Here is an 18,150-nt window from a genome sequence, read left to right as displayed (position 1 = left end):
CTAAAATATTGAAAAAATAAAATTTCAGAAACCCCTTTGATTAATTAAAATCTTTTTTTTTATACTAGGATTATTTCTTTTTAAAAAGTTTTCATTTTTAAAATTGAACATTTAATTCAAATACAGCCAACCACAACCGTTTCAAACATCACCCCATTCTGACACCACTTTTATTAGCCGACAAATTGCTAACATCAAATATGTCTGAAGCTATAACTAGAAGATCTCCAGGTCACAAATCAGCAATAACCTCATATTTGACAACTTAAATAAATATAATATAAAAATTACAACCCTCCTCTATCACTCAGCACAACGATCAACACTTTATTCTGAACTTACACCACACATTTCTCCAAAAAGGAAATAAAAATATAAGCCTAACAAAAAACCTGACTTGATCATTTAGCTATTTCACGATATATCTTCAAAAAATTCCTAACAAACCAATAAATTAATTTGAAACTAGGAAGCTCATTCCTTGCCTCCAGACTTTCCTTCACCAAAAATACGCTTTACTCAACCCACTTGTCAACATTCAATAAACAATCCGAAAACACCAAATTTCCAAACCGATTAATTAAAAAAAATTTGGACGGAACAAGTCATCTCTCAAATGCTTCTCTCTAGACCAGTTCAATGTTTTAAGATAATCATTTCGAAATTACTTTCAATTTTTTCAACACTTTTCGAAATTTTTAATTTTTCATCATTAACACCCTAGAAACAGCACTTCTTCTTTTCACTTCTAACTTTTTGCAGCCTCTTTGTAATTTTCAATTCTCTCAAACCTACTATAACTTCTCAAAAATGCTCGACCACCTCCTCAGGTAGAAAGTTTCAACAAACTTTTGTTATGACCTTTATTTATTAATAAAGACATCTCCCTTCTTTTTGTAAATTTTTTCACTTTTCTAGTCTCTCTCATCTTAACATTTTGCAAATGTATAAAGGCAATAATCATTTTCGCATTAGCAAAATTTCTCCTGATCATTTTTATTGAAGAATACTATAAATAACATGGGTTTAATTAGGAAAAAACTAGGTACCAAAATATACAAATTTGCTAATCAACAACCAAAAAAACTATTTCCACCAAACACTTCATCCCAGGACCCCCCAAAAACATCAACATCTAGTCAAAAAACGAACCCCAACCATCTACACGTACTTCAAATCAAGAAAGTCCTTTTACATTTGAAGAAAAACACGCATGCTTATCCGAATCTTTGATACCAGCAATTCGTCAAGCACCCCTAAGTGAACTACAAAACGAATTAACATAAAGCATTTACTCCTCACTTCAACAGGACCTTAACAGAACTAGACATCAAGCCAGAACAAAATTTAACATCTACAATAGATAGACAAATTTTCCATCCCCAACGAAATCGGAACTTTGCAACCCCCAGAGATCATTTCAATATACCTTCATCACCCTCTTCAAATTTTTGGATCTCTCTAGTAATACAATCCAAAGTACTCCCCCATCACTGCAAACAATCCCTCAACAAAATATCCCAAATATCCCATCGGACTATTTGGGATCAACGCCAACTTTGAACAAATTCGTGAAAACCCTTTTAATTCCCCCACATCAACGCAACGTCTTCCATATTGGATGACACAAGGATTCTCACAAAGCGAACCAAACTTGTTAAAGGCCCCCATTGACATTTCATCTGATACCTCTTTATCCCTTCAACCCCTTCATTAACAGTTCAAACACCAACCACTACGTTCCGCTTAAATTTCCCTGCAAATCTAGACAATAGTGATCGAGAACTACTAAGCGCAAACTTCCCTTTAGAATAAGACTGGAAAATATTTTTAGCACCACTCCCCTATTTAACAAACATCTTGATAACAAAAGATTAACTAAATGGACACTAAACCGATTACAATACAGACACGACTTTAACAAAGATATAAAAGAACATGATATACAAATCCTAACTCAAGATAACTTAACACTTAATTTCCAAGTAACAGTAAAACTAAATAACTTAGCTCATCACCCACTACCTCTAGACAGACAAATCACATTTTGTTCTCACTCGTGTTAAATTCCTTGGACATATTATTAAAAGTAGTACAATTACTCCATTGAAGTTACGAATAGATGCAATTCTAAAACTTCAACCACCATCAAATAAAAAGAAGACCCAAGAGTTTTTTTGGAATGTTAAACTTATTAAGTCGTTTTGTTTATAAAATGCAATCATACCTAAGATCATTTTATTATGTTCTGGGACACGAAAAAAATTTGAATGGAAACTAGAACAACAAAAACGTTTTGACGAAATCAAAAATTCTCCTCACAAAACAAATAGCAAATATAGTCACAGATTCAGATCAACCATTCTATGCCATGTGTGACGCATCTAACTTTGGAATTGGCAATTGACTCTTAAAATCGCATAAAGGTATAAACAAAATGAATCTTATATCAGCAAATTCGAGACTTTTCACAAAAGCAGAATTTAGACCCTCTACGTTCATGAGAGAATGTACAGCTATATTTTATACACTCACAGAATATGAATTTTCAAACCTTGGATCAAAACAACCAACAATTTCGTTTACAGATCAGAAAGCAATAATTTATCTGTTCTCACAAAAATCAAACCCAAACCATAATGTTTATAGATTTCAACTTGTCTTAATGAAATTTCCAAACCTACAAGTAGTTTGGACAGCAGGAAAATTTCCAAAGACACCACAAATAAAACTTTGAATCTACAAGACCCTTAAGACAAAATACTTCTCTCAAAAAACGAAATCTAAAAAGATATTGTTACTAGCCCAAGAAACAATAACGTTAGAATTACTTAAAAAATTATCAAAATTTGACCGCGTCAATAGACAACTCAAGTTCTGGCATAATTATAAAACAAACCCTATAAAAGCAGGTATCCCAATTCTAGGAAATAAAACACTTTTATCGAAAGTTTAACAAAACAACAATAAACGAAAAAACTGATCTCTTGGAATATCTTACCCCAGAAACAAAAATTCCCTCTCTACTACTAAGTTTGATCTTAATAGCAATTCATTTTTCACATTCCTTAAAAGCAAAAAGACATGGAGGATGAGAAAAAAAATATACTCAAAATTTTATTCATAATTTCTAATTTCCAAATGCATCGATTTGGATAAAAGTCTTAAGCAATGATTGCATAACGTGTCAATTAATCAAACCGTACCCACATCAAAAACAATTCACAGAAAAACAAGATTTTGAAGGACAAAGTTTGTATTTCAATCACAGGATATCATTTGACACAAAAGGCCCTAAATCGCTCTCTTCAGAAGGAATTTCACACATAATGGTTATAGTTGATGCATTTACTCACTACGTAGCAATCAACACTGTACCTCAATGTATTGCTTATTAAGCATACACAACACTTCATAAACACTGGATAGCCAAGTTTGTACTACCAGTAATCCTTGTTACAGATAATGGTACTGAATTCATAAGCAATGACATCATCATATTATGCCATCTCTATAATATTAAACATAAACCCTGAATATCTGATGCCCCATGGCATTTTGCTTTAGTCGAAGGTGTAAATTGTTCCCTACAAGATTTCCTTCGATGTATTATCAATGGAAATGATACCAATTATAACGAATGGTCAACTGACGTAAACCTATTCCCATTAGCATATAATTCACAAAAAACAACAACACTAGGATTGTCTCCATATGAAATGATTTTCAATCAAAAACCACGGAAACCAATAATGTTCACAGCAACCTCCTCAAAAAACGCACAAGGTTCTTTTCAACCTACAAAGGTTCAGTTGGTTACAATTTACCACTACATACACACAACAAAGATCATTTTCATCACCCACGAATCCTAAAATTAGCCTCTGGAACACATACAGAATGGATTTTAAACCGAGATAAAAAACACAAAGAAATTTATCAAAAAAAACCTCCAAAACATTATTACAAAAACAAATTATTCAATCTCAAATAAAATCACGTTTCACACCAGCTGCTAATTTTAAAAAAAGGAACATATTTCTTAATCCCAAACTTTAGAATACAGAAAGGTATATCTAAAAATTTAGAAACTATCCGCAAAGGACCATACTAAAGAATTTGAAAGCCCACCGATGTTACAAATAAACTTATTGATCCTAACAAAAAAAACTCAACAGAAACAAACTTTTACCATTTTATTCAAATGAATACGCCCTTCGCGAATCAACACAATTGTACTCCTTTACAGGACTCAATATTGTAGAAAAAATAACCAATTACAGGACTTTTTTTTCATAATTTCTACTTTCCAAATGCATCGTTTTGGATAAAAGTCTTAAGCAATGATTGCATAACATGTCAATTAAACAAACAAACAAACAAACAAACACACAAACACCAAAAACATTTCGCAGAAAAACAATATTTTAAAGGAAAAAGATTGTATTTGAATCACAGTATATCATTTGATACAAAAGGCCCTATATCGTTCTCTTCAGAGGGAATTTTATACATAATGGTTATAGTTGATGCATTTACTCATTACGTAGCAATCAACACTGTACCTCAATGTATTGCTTATTATGCATACACAACACTTCAAGAACACTGGATAGCAAGGTTTGGACTACCAGAAATCCTTGTTACAGATAATGGTACTGAATTCATAAGCAATGACATCATCATATTATGCCATCTCTATAATATTGAACCTAAACCCTGAAAACCTCATGCCCCATGGACTATCGTTTGAACCGTTCCCTACAAGATTTCCTTCGATGTAATATCATTGGAAATGATACCAAATATACCGAATAGTGAACTGATTTAAAGCTATTCCAATTAGCATATAATTCACAAAAAACAACAACTCTAGGATTGTCTCCATGTGAAATGGTTTTCAATCAAAAACCACGGAAACCAATATTGTTCACAACAAACTCCTCAAAAAATGCACAAGATTATTTTCAACCTACAAAGGTTCAATTTGTTATAATTTACCACTACATACACACAACAAAGATCATTTTCATCACCCACGAATCCTTAAATTAGCATCTGGAACGCATACAGAATGGATTTTAAACCGAGATAAAAACATAAAGAAATTTATCAAAAAAACGCCAAAACATTGTTACCAAGACAAATTATTCAATCCCAAATTAAACCTTGTTTCACACCAGCTACTAATTTAAAAAATGGAAAATTTGTCCTAATCCGAAACTTTATAATACAGAAAGGTATATCTAAAAATTTACAAACTATCCGCAAAGGACCATACTAAATAATTGAAAAGCCCACAGATGTTACAAATAAACTTATTGATCCTAACAAAAAAGAAATAATTCAACTTAGAAACAACCTTTTACCATCCTATTCAAATGAATACGCCCTTTGCGAATCAACACAATTGTACTCCTTTACAGGACTCAAAATTGTAGAAAAAACCTCAGAAATTGACAACCAACAAAAAAGTCAGTTCTTGAACAATTCATTATCTCTACCCAAATCAAAACAAAAACAAATCACTAAAAACATTCACAAAGAAAACATGAAATTTATCGGAAACCAAATACCTTAAAAACAAATGATTAATCGCAAACTAGAAGAAAAACATTATTAACAGAAAAATCGCAACAACGCAAATCATAGCGACTCAGAAGTCAACCACGAAAAGATTAGAAAACTTTTATTCCACAATCTAAAATATTGAAAAAATGAATTTCTGAAACCCCTTTGATTAATTAAAATCTTTTTTTTATACTAGGATTATTTCTTTTTAAAAAATTTTCATTTTTAAAATTGAACAACTAATTCAAATACAGCCAACCACAACCGTTTCAAACATCACCCCATTCTGACACCACTTTTATTAGCCGACAAATTGCTAACATCAAATATGTCTGAAGCTATAACTAGAAGATCTCCAGGTCACAAATCAGCAATAACCTCATATTTGACAACTTAAATAAATATAATATAAAAATTACAACCCTCCTCTATCACTCAGCACAACGATCAACACTTTATTCTGAACTTACACCACACATTTCTCCAAAAAGGAAATAAAAATATAAGCCTAACAAAAAACCTGACTTGATCATTTAGCTATTTCACGATATATCTTCAAAAAACTCCTAACAAACCAATAAATTAATTTAAAACTAGGAAGCTCATTCCTTGCCTCCAGACTTTCCTTCACCAAAAATACCCTTTACTCAACCCACTTGTCAACATTCAATAAACAATCCGAAAACACCAAATTTCCAAACCGATTAATTGAAAAAAATTTGGACGGAACAAGTCATCTCTCAAATGCTTCTCTCTAGACCAGTTCAATGTTTTAAGATAATCATTTCGAAATTACTTTCAATCTTTTCAACACTTTTCGAAATTTTTAATTTTTCATCATTAACACCCTAGAAACAGCACTTCTTCTTTTCACTTCTAACTTTTTGCAGCCTCTTTGTAATTTTCAATTCTCTCATATAAACCTACTATAACTTCTCAAAAATGCTCGACCACCTCCTCAGGTAGAAAGTTTCAACAAACTTTTGTTATGACCTTTATTTATTAAGAAAGACATCTCTCTTCTTTTTGTAAATTTTTTCACTTTTCTAGTCTCTCTCATCTTAACATTTTGCAAAAGTATAAAAGGCAATAATTATTTTCGCATTAGCAAAAATTCTCCTGATCATTTTTATTGAAGAATACTATAAATAACATAGGTTTAATTAGGAAAAAACTAGGTACCAAAATATACAAATTTGCTAATCAACAACCAAAAAAACTATTTCCACCAAACACTTCATCCCAGGACCCCCCAAAAACATCAACATCAAGTCAAAAAACGAACCCCAACCATCTACACGTACTTCAAATCAAGAAAGTCCTTTTACATTTGAAGAAAAACACGCATGCTTATCCGAATCTTTGATACCAGCAATTCGTCAAGCACCCCTAAGTGAACTACAAAACGAATTAACATAAAGCATTTACTCCTCACTTCAACAAGACCTTAACAGAACTAGACATCAAGCCAGAACAAAATTTAACATCTACAATAGATAGACAAATTTTCCATCCCCAACGAAATCGGAACTTTGCAACCCCCAGAGATCATTTCAATATACCTTCATCACCCTCTTCAAATTTTTGGATCTTTCTAGTAATACAATTCAAAGTACTCCCCCATCACTGCAAACAATCTCTCAACAAAATATCCCAAATATCCCATCGGACTATTTAGGATCAACGCCAACTTTGAACAAATTCGTGAAAACCCTTTTAATTCCCCCAAATCAACGCAACGTCTTCCATATTGGATGACACAAGGATCATCACAAAGCGAACCAAACTTGTTAAAGGCCCCCATTGACATTTCATCTGATACCTCTTGATCCCTTCAACCCCTTCATTAACAGTTCAAACACCAACCACTACGTTCCGCTTAAATTTCCCTGCAAATCTAGACAATAGTGTTCGAGAACTACTAAGCGCAAACATCCCTTTAGAATAAGACTGGAAAACATTTTTAGCACCACTCCCCTATTTAACAAACATCTTGATAACAAAAGATTAACTAAATGGACACTAAACCGATTACAATACAGACACGACTTTAACAAAGATATACAAGATCCTAACTCAAGATAACTTAACACTTAAATTCGAAGTAACAGTAAAACTAAATAACTTAGCTCATCACCCACTACCTCTAGACAGACAAATCACATTTTGTTCTCACTCGTGTTAAATTCCTTGGACATATTATTAAAAGTAGTACAATTACTCCATTGAAGTTACGAATAGATGCAATTCTAAAACTTCAACCACCATCAAATAAAAAGAAGACCCAAGAGTTTTTTTGGAATGTTAAACTTATTAAGTCGTTTTGTTTATAAAATGCAATCATACCTAAGATCATTTTATTATGTTCTGGGACACGAAAAAAATTTGAATGGAAATTAGAACAACAAAAACGTTTTGACGAAATCAAAAAATTCTCCTCACAAAACAAATAGCAAATATAGTCACAGATTCAGATCAACCATTCAATGCCATGTGTGACGCATCTAACTTTGGAATTGGCAATTGACTCTTAAAATCGCATAAAGGTATAAACAAAATGAATCTTATATCAGCAAATTCGAGACTTTTCACAAAAGCAGAATTTAGACCCTCTACGTTCATGAGAGAATGTACAGCTATATTTTATACACTCACAGAATATGAATTTTCAAACCTTGGATCAAAACAACCAACAATTTCGTTTACAGATCAGAAAGCAATAATTTATCTGTTCTCACAAAAATCAAACCCAAACCATAATGTTTATAGATTTCAACTTGTCTTAATGAAATTTCCAAACCTACAAGTAGTTTGGACAGCAGGAAAATTTCCAAAGACACCACAAATAAAACTTTGAATCTACAAGACACTTAAGACAAAATACTTCTCTCAAAAAACGAAATCTAAAAAGATATTGTTACTAGTCCAAGAAACAATAACGTTAGAATTACTAAAAAAATTATCAAAATTTGACCGCGTCAATAGACAACTCAAGTTCTGGCATAATTATAAAACAAACCCTATAAAAGCAGGTATCCCAATTCTAGGAAATAAAACACTTTTTTCGAAAGTTTAACCAAACAACAAAAAACGAAAACACTGATCTGTTGGAATATATTACCCCAGAAACAAAAGTATCCTCTCTACTATTAAGTATGATCTTAATAGCAATTCCTTTTTCACATTCCTTAAAAACAAAAAGACTTGCTGGATGAGAAAAAAAAACAATTTTTTTTTCATAATTTCTACTTTCCAAATGCATCATTTTGGATAAAAGTCTTAAGCAATGATTGCATAACATGTCAATTAAACAAACAAACAAACAAACAAACACACAAACACCAAAAACATTTCGCAGAAAAACAATATTTTAAAGGACAAAGATTGTATTTGAATCACAGTATATCATTTGATACAAAAGGCCCTATATCGTTCTCTTCAGAGGGAATTTTATACATAATGGTTATAGTTGATGTATTTACTCATTACGTAGCAATCAACACTGTACCTCAATGTATTGCTTATTATGCATACACAACACTTCAAGAACACTGGATAGCAAAGTTTGGACTACCAGAAATCCTTGTTACAGATAATGGTACTGAATTCATAAGCAATGACATCATCATATTATGCCATCTCTATAATATTAAACCTAAACCCTGAAAACCTCATGCCCCATGGACCATCGTTTGAACCGTTCCCTACAAGATTTCCTTCGATGTATTATCATTGGAAATGATACCAAATATACCGAATAGTGAACTGATTTAAAGCTATTCCAATTAGCATATAATTCACAAAAAACAACAACTCTAGGATTGTCTCCATATGAAATGGTTTTCAATCAAAAACCACGGAAACCAATAATGTTCACAACAAACTCCTCAAAAAATGCACAAGATTATTTTCAACCTACAAAGGTTCAATTTGTTACAATTTACCACTACATACACACAACAAAGATCATTTTCATCACCCACGAATCCTTAAATTAGCATTTGGAACACATACAAAATGGATTTTAAACCGAGATAAAAACATAAAGAAATTTATCAAAAAAACGCCAAAACATTGTTACCAAGACAAATTATTCAATCCCAAATTAAACCACGTTTCACACCAGCTACTAATTTAAAAAAAGGAAAATTTGTCCTAATCCGAAACTTTATAATACAGAAAGGTATATCTAAAAATTTACAAACTATCCGCAAAGGACCATGCTAAATAATTGAAAAGCCCACAGATGTTACAAATAAACTTATTGATCCTAACAAAAAAGAAATAATTCAACATAGAAACAACCTTTTACCATCTTATTCAAATGAATACGCCCTTCGCGAATCAACACAATTGTACTCCTTTACAGGACTCAAAATTGTAGAAAAAACCTCAGAAATTGACAACCAACAAAAAGTCAGTTCTTGAACAATTCATTATCTCTACCCGAATCACTAAAAACATTCACAAGGAAAACATGAAACTTATCCGAAAACAAATACCTCAAAAACAAATGATTAATCGCAAACTAGAAGAAAAACACTATTACCAGCAAAATCGCAACAACGCAAATCATAGCGACTCAGAAGTCAACCACAAAAAGATTAAAAAACTTTTATTCCAAAATCTAAAATATTGAAAAAATAAAATTTCAGAAACCCCTTTGATTAATTAAAATTCTTTTCATTTTACACGGATAATTTCTTTACTAATTCCACTAATTCAAATACAGCCAACCACAACCGTTTCAAACATCACCCCATTCTAACACTACTTTTATTAGCCGACAAGTTGCTAACATCAAATATGTTTGAAGCTATCACTAGAAGATCTCCAGGTCAAAAATAACTAATAACCTCATATTTGACAACTTAAATAAATATATTATAATAACTAGAGTCCTCCCCTATCACTCAGCATAACAATCAACAATAGTTACACCACACATTTCTTTCCCCAAAAGGGAAATAATAAATAAGCCTAACAAAAATTCTGACTTGATCATTTAGCCTAAATCAATATATCTTCAAAAAAATCCTAATAATCCACTAAATAAAATCAAAACTAGGAAGCTCATTCCTAAACCTCCAGACTTTCCTTCACCCAAAATATCTTTTACTCAACCCACTTGTCAACATTTAATAAACAATCCGAACACACCAAATTTCCAAACCAATTAAATAAAAATTATTTCGACGGAACAAGTCATCTCTCAAATACTTCTCTCTAGACCAGTTCAATGTTTTAAGATAATCATTTCGAAATTACTTTCAATTTGTTCAACACTTTTCGAAACTTATATTTTGTATCATTGACACCCTAGAAGTAGGACTTCTTCTTTTCACTTCTAACTTTTTGCAGCCTCTTTGTAATTTTCAATTATCTCAAAAATGCTCGACCACCGCCTCAGGTAGGAAGTTTCAACAACCTTTTAAATGTTATGACCTTAATTTATTAAGAAAGCCATCTCCCTTCTTTTTGTAAATTTTTTCACTTTTCTAGTCTCTCTCATCCTAACATTTTGCATATGTATAAAAAGGCAATAATTATTTTCGCATTAGCAAAAAATTTCTTGATCATTTTTAATGAAGAATACTATAAATAACATAGGTTTAATTAAGAAAAAACTATATACCAAAATATCCAAATTTGCTAATCAACAACCAAATAAACAATTTCCACCAAACACTACATCTCAGGACCCCTAACAACAACAACATCTAGTCAAAAAACCAACCCCAATCATCTACACGTATTTCATATCAAGAAAATCCCTTTACATTTGAAGAAAAACACGCATGCTTATCCGAATCTTTGATACCAGCAATTCGTCAGGCATCCCTAAGTGAACTACAAAACGAATTAACATGCAACATTTACTCCTCACTTCAACAAGATCTTAACAGAACTAGACATCAAGCCAAGAACAGAATTTAACATCTACAAAAGATAGACAAATTTTCCATTGCGACGAAATCGGAACTTTGCAACCCCAGAGATCATTTTAATATACCTTCATCACCCTTCGGATCTCTCTAGTAATACAATCCAAAGTACTCCCCCATCACTGCAAACAATCTATCAACAAAATATCCCAACTATCCCATCGGACTATTTGGGATCAACGCCAACTTTGAACAAATTCGTGAAAACCTTTTAATCCCCCACATCAACGCAACGTCTTCCACATTGGACGACACAAGGATTCTCACAAGGCGAACCAAACTTGATAAACGACCCCATTGACATTTCATCTGATACCTCTTTATCCCTTCAACCCCTTCATTAACAGTTCAAACACCAACATCTAAGTTCCGCTTAAATTTCCCTGCAAATCTAGACGATAGTGATCGAGAACTACTAAGCACGAACATCCCTTTACATTAAGACCGGACATTTTTAGCACCACTCCCCAATTTAACAAACATCTTGATAGTAAAAAATTACATACAAGGACACTAAACCGATTACAATACAGACACGACATTCACAAAGATATTCAAGAACATGATATACAAATCCTCACTCAAGATAACCTAACACTTAAATTCGATGTAACAATAAAACTAAATAACTTAGTTCGTCATCCACTACCTCTATTCGCACCAAATAAAACAACTCAATCTTTACCCACTCTATTTACCACAACAGAACTTATCTATAAATACGATAGATATACAAGAAAGACTATTGGATTATAACATTCTACAATCCTTATTCAGGTTTATCTTACACATTGCCATATTCAGGTATATCTTAATAGTTTTTTCCTTAAAACCCTTTCCCTCCTTTTACGCTTAGAACTCACATCAAAATCCTTCCCTCGACCAGGACCACCAGACCTCTTAATTGCACATTTTGATTGTGAAGAAAATCATCAAAAAACACTACATAAAAACGCAATAAATCAACTCACACAATGTGAATCAGAACCAAAAGATATAGACTCAATAAATATAGTAGCTACATTTTACTCAAAAGCACGAGCTGCAACTCTGACTTAAATTTTGTGTCCTTTTATCCAAGCTATTATTTAAAGACTGTTAGATCCTAATCCTGAAGATTGAGAAAACGAATTACAACGATTAAAAATCACCACAAATAAACGCGCAAGTCGCAGATTAGTAAGTTTTCAAATTTTACCAGACTCCGCGCATTAGACAGAATTTGAATCATACCAAGTTCTGAAGCATATTAAGTTTGACATTAAATACCCGTACCACGGTGCAAACGGACGTTCAACTTGTGACTCAAATGATAAAAACTGGATACCACACAAAGAAATTACTAACCCCTCAAATTGTAAGCTGACACAAAGAACAAAGGCTTCCAAGAAATTATGTTTTTTGATTGCAAAATCCAATTGGAAAAAATTCAAGTAACACGTGACTTACAAGACGATACTTTTTATATCAAAGAATATACTTACATGGTAAAAATACCAAGGATAATGCGATCCTACCACTCGCACACAAACAACCATTGTTTGGTACCCAAAATAAACTTTTACCACATTTCAAGTCGCTAAAATTCATGCAAGAATGATAAAAATTCACCAAGATTTTTTTATTGAATTAATCCCTTTTGAAACAGTCAAGCCTGATAGGATAAGATCTAATAATCAAAAAGATAAAAATTTGATGGTATTGAAAACAAACTAACATTTTTGGTGCAAATCACAATGATATACAACTTGATGAGAAATTAGACTATACAATGAGCTGAATTTTTCAGGAAATGTCACTGTCTGAACCAGAAAAAATTCTTCTTTTATGTGAACTCGAACAAATACAAAAAAACGAGCTACTAGCTTTTCTACGATGGCCCTACTATATATTAGAAAAGTTGACGTGAGATCTGTTGACTATGTTTAATTTTTTTTGGATTCCTCTACTCACTATTGAAAGGATTCTACAATACGTGCTCAATACATACACAAGTAAGCAACCAAGCAAGTGAAGCACGCATATTTTTTGCAAGTTTATTTGGAATATTTTCCATCTCGATAAACAAAATTCCTCTCGACGCTCAGATTAGCGAATACATTAAGAAACAACACCAAAAGCACATGATACTTCACAAGACAATATAAATCCATCGCCTACAGCACCACCACAGTTACATCACCTATATAATAATCATCCTTAATCTTTAGTACCACGAAGCAATAGGAATACATTAGCAATAACAGAACACACTTCTCAAGGTCATAGCTACCCACAAAGCCCAACATCCCATTTAGCACCCCACCAGTCAACCATTGATGACGCATTTGAGCAGATTGTAAAGCAACCACATACGACAGAATTTCTTTCTCAAAACAACTATCTTTTTAGCACATGATGAGCCGACAGAATGGATGCCTCAACCGTTCCCTTTCCTATACATACATTCTTCAACGCCACTCGTCCCGCATTTCACTTTCAGACCTGACCTCTTTTCCCCTACCCACCTTTTCAACTAACTCACTACGCACAGATTGAGATGATTTGCGACAGATGTACTTTAACACTAATTCTAACTTCAGCAACGCCGATAAAGAAACTTCCGAAGAAATCCTAGACTCAGAGCCTGTCCCATCCACGTTTTCAAAGCAACCTTTCCAACCCTTGCTTCCCACCTTCCAAACGAATCCTCTCCAGCCCCCTTTTCTTATACTGACGCCACTCCTATTCTTTCCCGATGTCCAGCGACCAACCCGACCCACCTAGCCCTATGACAGATAACCAGCTATACCTAAACTACAACTTCATAACACAACCACAGTTTATTCATACGACAAATACGACCCTAACAATTGACCAACTAACACACTCTACCTCACTCAACATCACAATCCTCAATTCCATCAGCAAATGCAGAACCTACACGAGCCCATAGAATTTTTAAATGAAAACACCCAACGCCACACCTCCAATCCTGATCAGCCGTCCCAGATCATCCCGACGATATTCGTTTCACCCACAACATAACAACACCAAAGAAATTTTAGTTTATAGCTTACCGATTTTCCCTCAATGTACTTACTACACGACCACTAACGAAAACCAACTGAACTTTGTCGATTAATATAGCCTGGTTCCCACGTTTTCTTGGACTTCACACTACCACTTTGCTAACCCATTAGCCCTTCCCTTATACAACACCCCCGAACAAAACGACTTATGCCAATCCGGACTACACAAACTAACAACCGCACTTCACGAAAATTAATTCATTACAATCGGACTCAACCAAACACTTAACAGATTCATAGTACAACGCACAATAGATTCTCCATCAACACTATGATCATCCAAAGGAGGAAGACCCGAATGTTAACCCACAACTAACAGAAAAATTCTTTATCAAATCTGTTATGTAGTTAAAATAGATAGAACTTACAAAAATTCGATAACATCCTCGCTACAGCACTAAATCAAAAAACATTAAAGCATACGAGTCATACTTTAATGAACTTAACCAGTTTGCACTAAACTTGCAATTCCCTACACCTAAGGAACATGACTTACACTATTTGCTCGAAATTATATTACGAAAAAAATTAACACGTACATGTACATACTACAAATTTATACAACATCACTATACATCTAATACACCAAAACGTAACCCACAACACAGATTTACAATCATTATTTCAAAATACACTTCACCAAATTTCACTTACTGCATAAGGAACACTAATCTCCTTGGCATCCTCCGTAATTATGTTTCCATTCGCCGATTGTAAATGTTGAGCGCACTTACCAAATCGTTTGATGTTGATGTCTCCCACCCAATAATTTCCCCAAAGAATATATATATCCCATTTAAGTCTCATACTAGAATATATACATGACACTAATTATAACAATAAATTGTTTAATTTAATCCAAAACTCATCACAAATTCTCAATTGATAACGAAGAACTAAACATCATCAGAGCGCTGGAGCTTCTCTGGCCTCTTCTTCAAACTAAATACATCATCCGCTTGTTTGCGAAACTTCTCGCATCATCAGGCACAAACCGCACTAATTTCTCTAATGGATTTTTCACTGATGATAATCCTGCGTAAGTATGCATTGATTTTTCAACTAATAAAAAAACCAAAGCACTCACCCTTTTTTATAAATTTCTCACTTTTTTTTTTAACTTCACCGATCATTCATCTAAAGAGAAAAAATCCAAATAAAAAATGACAATCTCTTCTTACTATACTTTTAAAGTTCTATTTAACAATGAAAAGAAACTAATAACGCAGTAAATTTCAATACAACAGAAGTATATTAATAAATTGATAAATTGGCAGTAAAATTCAGATAAGTAAAGCAGTAAATTCATAAAATTGCAATTAATTTAAATGAAAACTATTCTTTTCAAATAACACTTCTTTTTTTGATTCTTAACTTTTTTTAAACGTCCACAATTCACTCGCTCACACTTTACCCACTTTTTTCACCAATTCGCACAAACTCGTCCACGAAGAATTATCTAATAAATGAATTTCAAGTTTTAAACTTCTCTGATAACAACTCTAACTTGTTTTCACACATTTCAAACTTTCCTTCAACAAGGTTGGAGGGAAATAAGAGTAAGCTTACAATAACCAACGCAGCTTACTAACGCCACAAAACCACAAATCAATAGCTTGAATTTGAAAGAAAGCCCCACAGTACCCAAACCAAATTAAACCCGATTAAAACTGGATAAATTTTTCCTTTGAAGCCAACTTTCAAGTTTTACTGAAACCAAAAGAAACACTATAAAGTAAAAAAAAACATAATGATCTACTTTGGAGAAAAAGACAAAACCAAAACAAATAAGAGAAAAACACCTGAAAAGTTGAAACAGAAGGTTAAACACAAAAGGAGACTCTGTCCAAAGAGACGGTGAAATTGTAACCCACTCTGACCTAACCAGAAAGCTGTCGCTCGAGGTCACAATCCTCAATTCCATCGGCAAATGCAGAACCTACACGAGCCCATAGAATTTTTAAATGAAAACACCCAACGCCACACCTCCAATCCTGATCAGCCGTCCCAGATCATCCCGACGATATTCGTTTCACCCACAACATAACAACACCAAAGAAATTTTAGTTTATAACTTACCGATTTTCCCTCAATGTACTTACTACACGACCACTAACGAAAACCAACTGAACTTTGTCGATTAATATAGCCTGGTTCCCACGTTTTCTTGGACTTTAACTACCACTTTGCTAACCCATTAGCCCTTCCCTTATACAACACCCCCGAACAAAACGACTTATGCCAATCCGGACTACACAAACTAACAACCGCACTTCACGAAAATTAATGCATTACAATCGGACTCAACCAAACACTTAACAGATTCATAGTACAACGCACAATATATTCTCCATCAACCACTATGATCATCCAAAGGAGGAAGACCCGAATGTTAACCCACAACTAACAGAAAAATTCTTTATCAAATCTGTTATGTAGTTAAAATAGATAGAACTTACAAAAATTCGATAACATCCTCGCTACAGCACTAAATTAAAAAACACTAAAGCATACGAGTCATACTTTAATGAACTTAACCAGTTTGCACTAAACTTGCAATTCCCTACACCTAAGGAACATGACTTACACTATTTGCTCGAAATTATATTACGAATAAAATTAACATGTACATGTACATACTACAAATTTATACAACATCACTATACATCTAATACACCAAAACGTAACCCACAACACAGATTTACAATCATTATTTCAAAATACACTTCACCAAATTTCACTTATTGCATAAGGAACACTAATCTCCTTGGCATCCTCCGTAATTATGTTTCCATTCGCCGATTGTAAATGTTGAGCGCACTTACCAAATCGTTTGATGTTGATGTCTCCCACCCAATAATTTCCCCAAAGAATATATATATCCCATTTAAGTCTCATACTAGAATATATACATGACACTAATTATAACAATAAATTGTTTAATTTAATCCAAAACTCATCACAAATTCTCAATTGATAACGAAGACCTAAACATCATCAGAGCGCTGGAGCTTCTCTGGCCTCTACTTCAAACTAAATACATCATCCGCATGTTTGCGAAACTTCTCGCATCATCAGGCACAAACCACACTAATTTCTCTAATGGATTTTTCACTGATGATAATCCTGCGTAAGTATGCATTGATTTTTCAACTAATAAAAAAACCAAAGCACTCACCCTTTTTTATAAACTTCTCACTTTTTTTTTAAATTTCACCGATCATTCATCTAAAGAGAAAACATCCAAATAAAAAATGATAATCTCTTCTTACTATACTTTTAAAGTTCTATTTAACAATGAAAAGAAACTAATAACGCAGTAAATTTCAATACAACAGAAATGTATTAATAAATTGATAAATTGGCAGTAAAATTCAGATAAGTAAAGCAGTAAATTCATAAAATTGCAATTAATTTAAATGAAAACTATTCTTTTCAAATAACACTTCTTTTTTTGATTCTTAACTTTTTTTAAACGTCCACAATTCACTCGCTCACACTTTACCCACTTTTTTCACCAATTCGCACAAATTCGTCCACGAAGAATTATCTAATAAATGAAT

The sequence above is a fragment of the Symsagittifera roscoffensis genome, chromosome 4 (genome assembly GCF_963678635.1).
Source record: "Symsagittifera roscoffensis chromosome 4, txSymRosc1.1, whole genome shotgun sequence".
Taxonomy (NCBI): domain Eukaryota; kingdom Metazoa; phylum Xenacoelomorpha; order Acoela; family Convolutidae; genus Symsagittifera; species Symsagittifera roscoffensis.
This window is presented reverse-complemented; position numbering follows the sequence as displayed.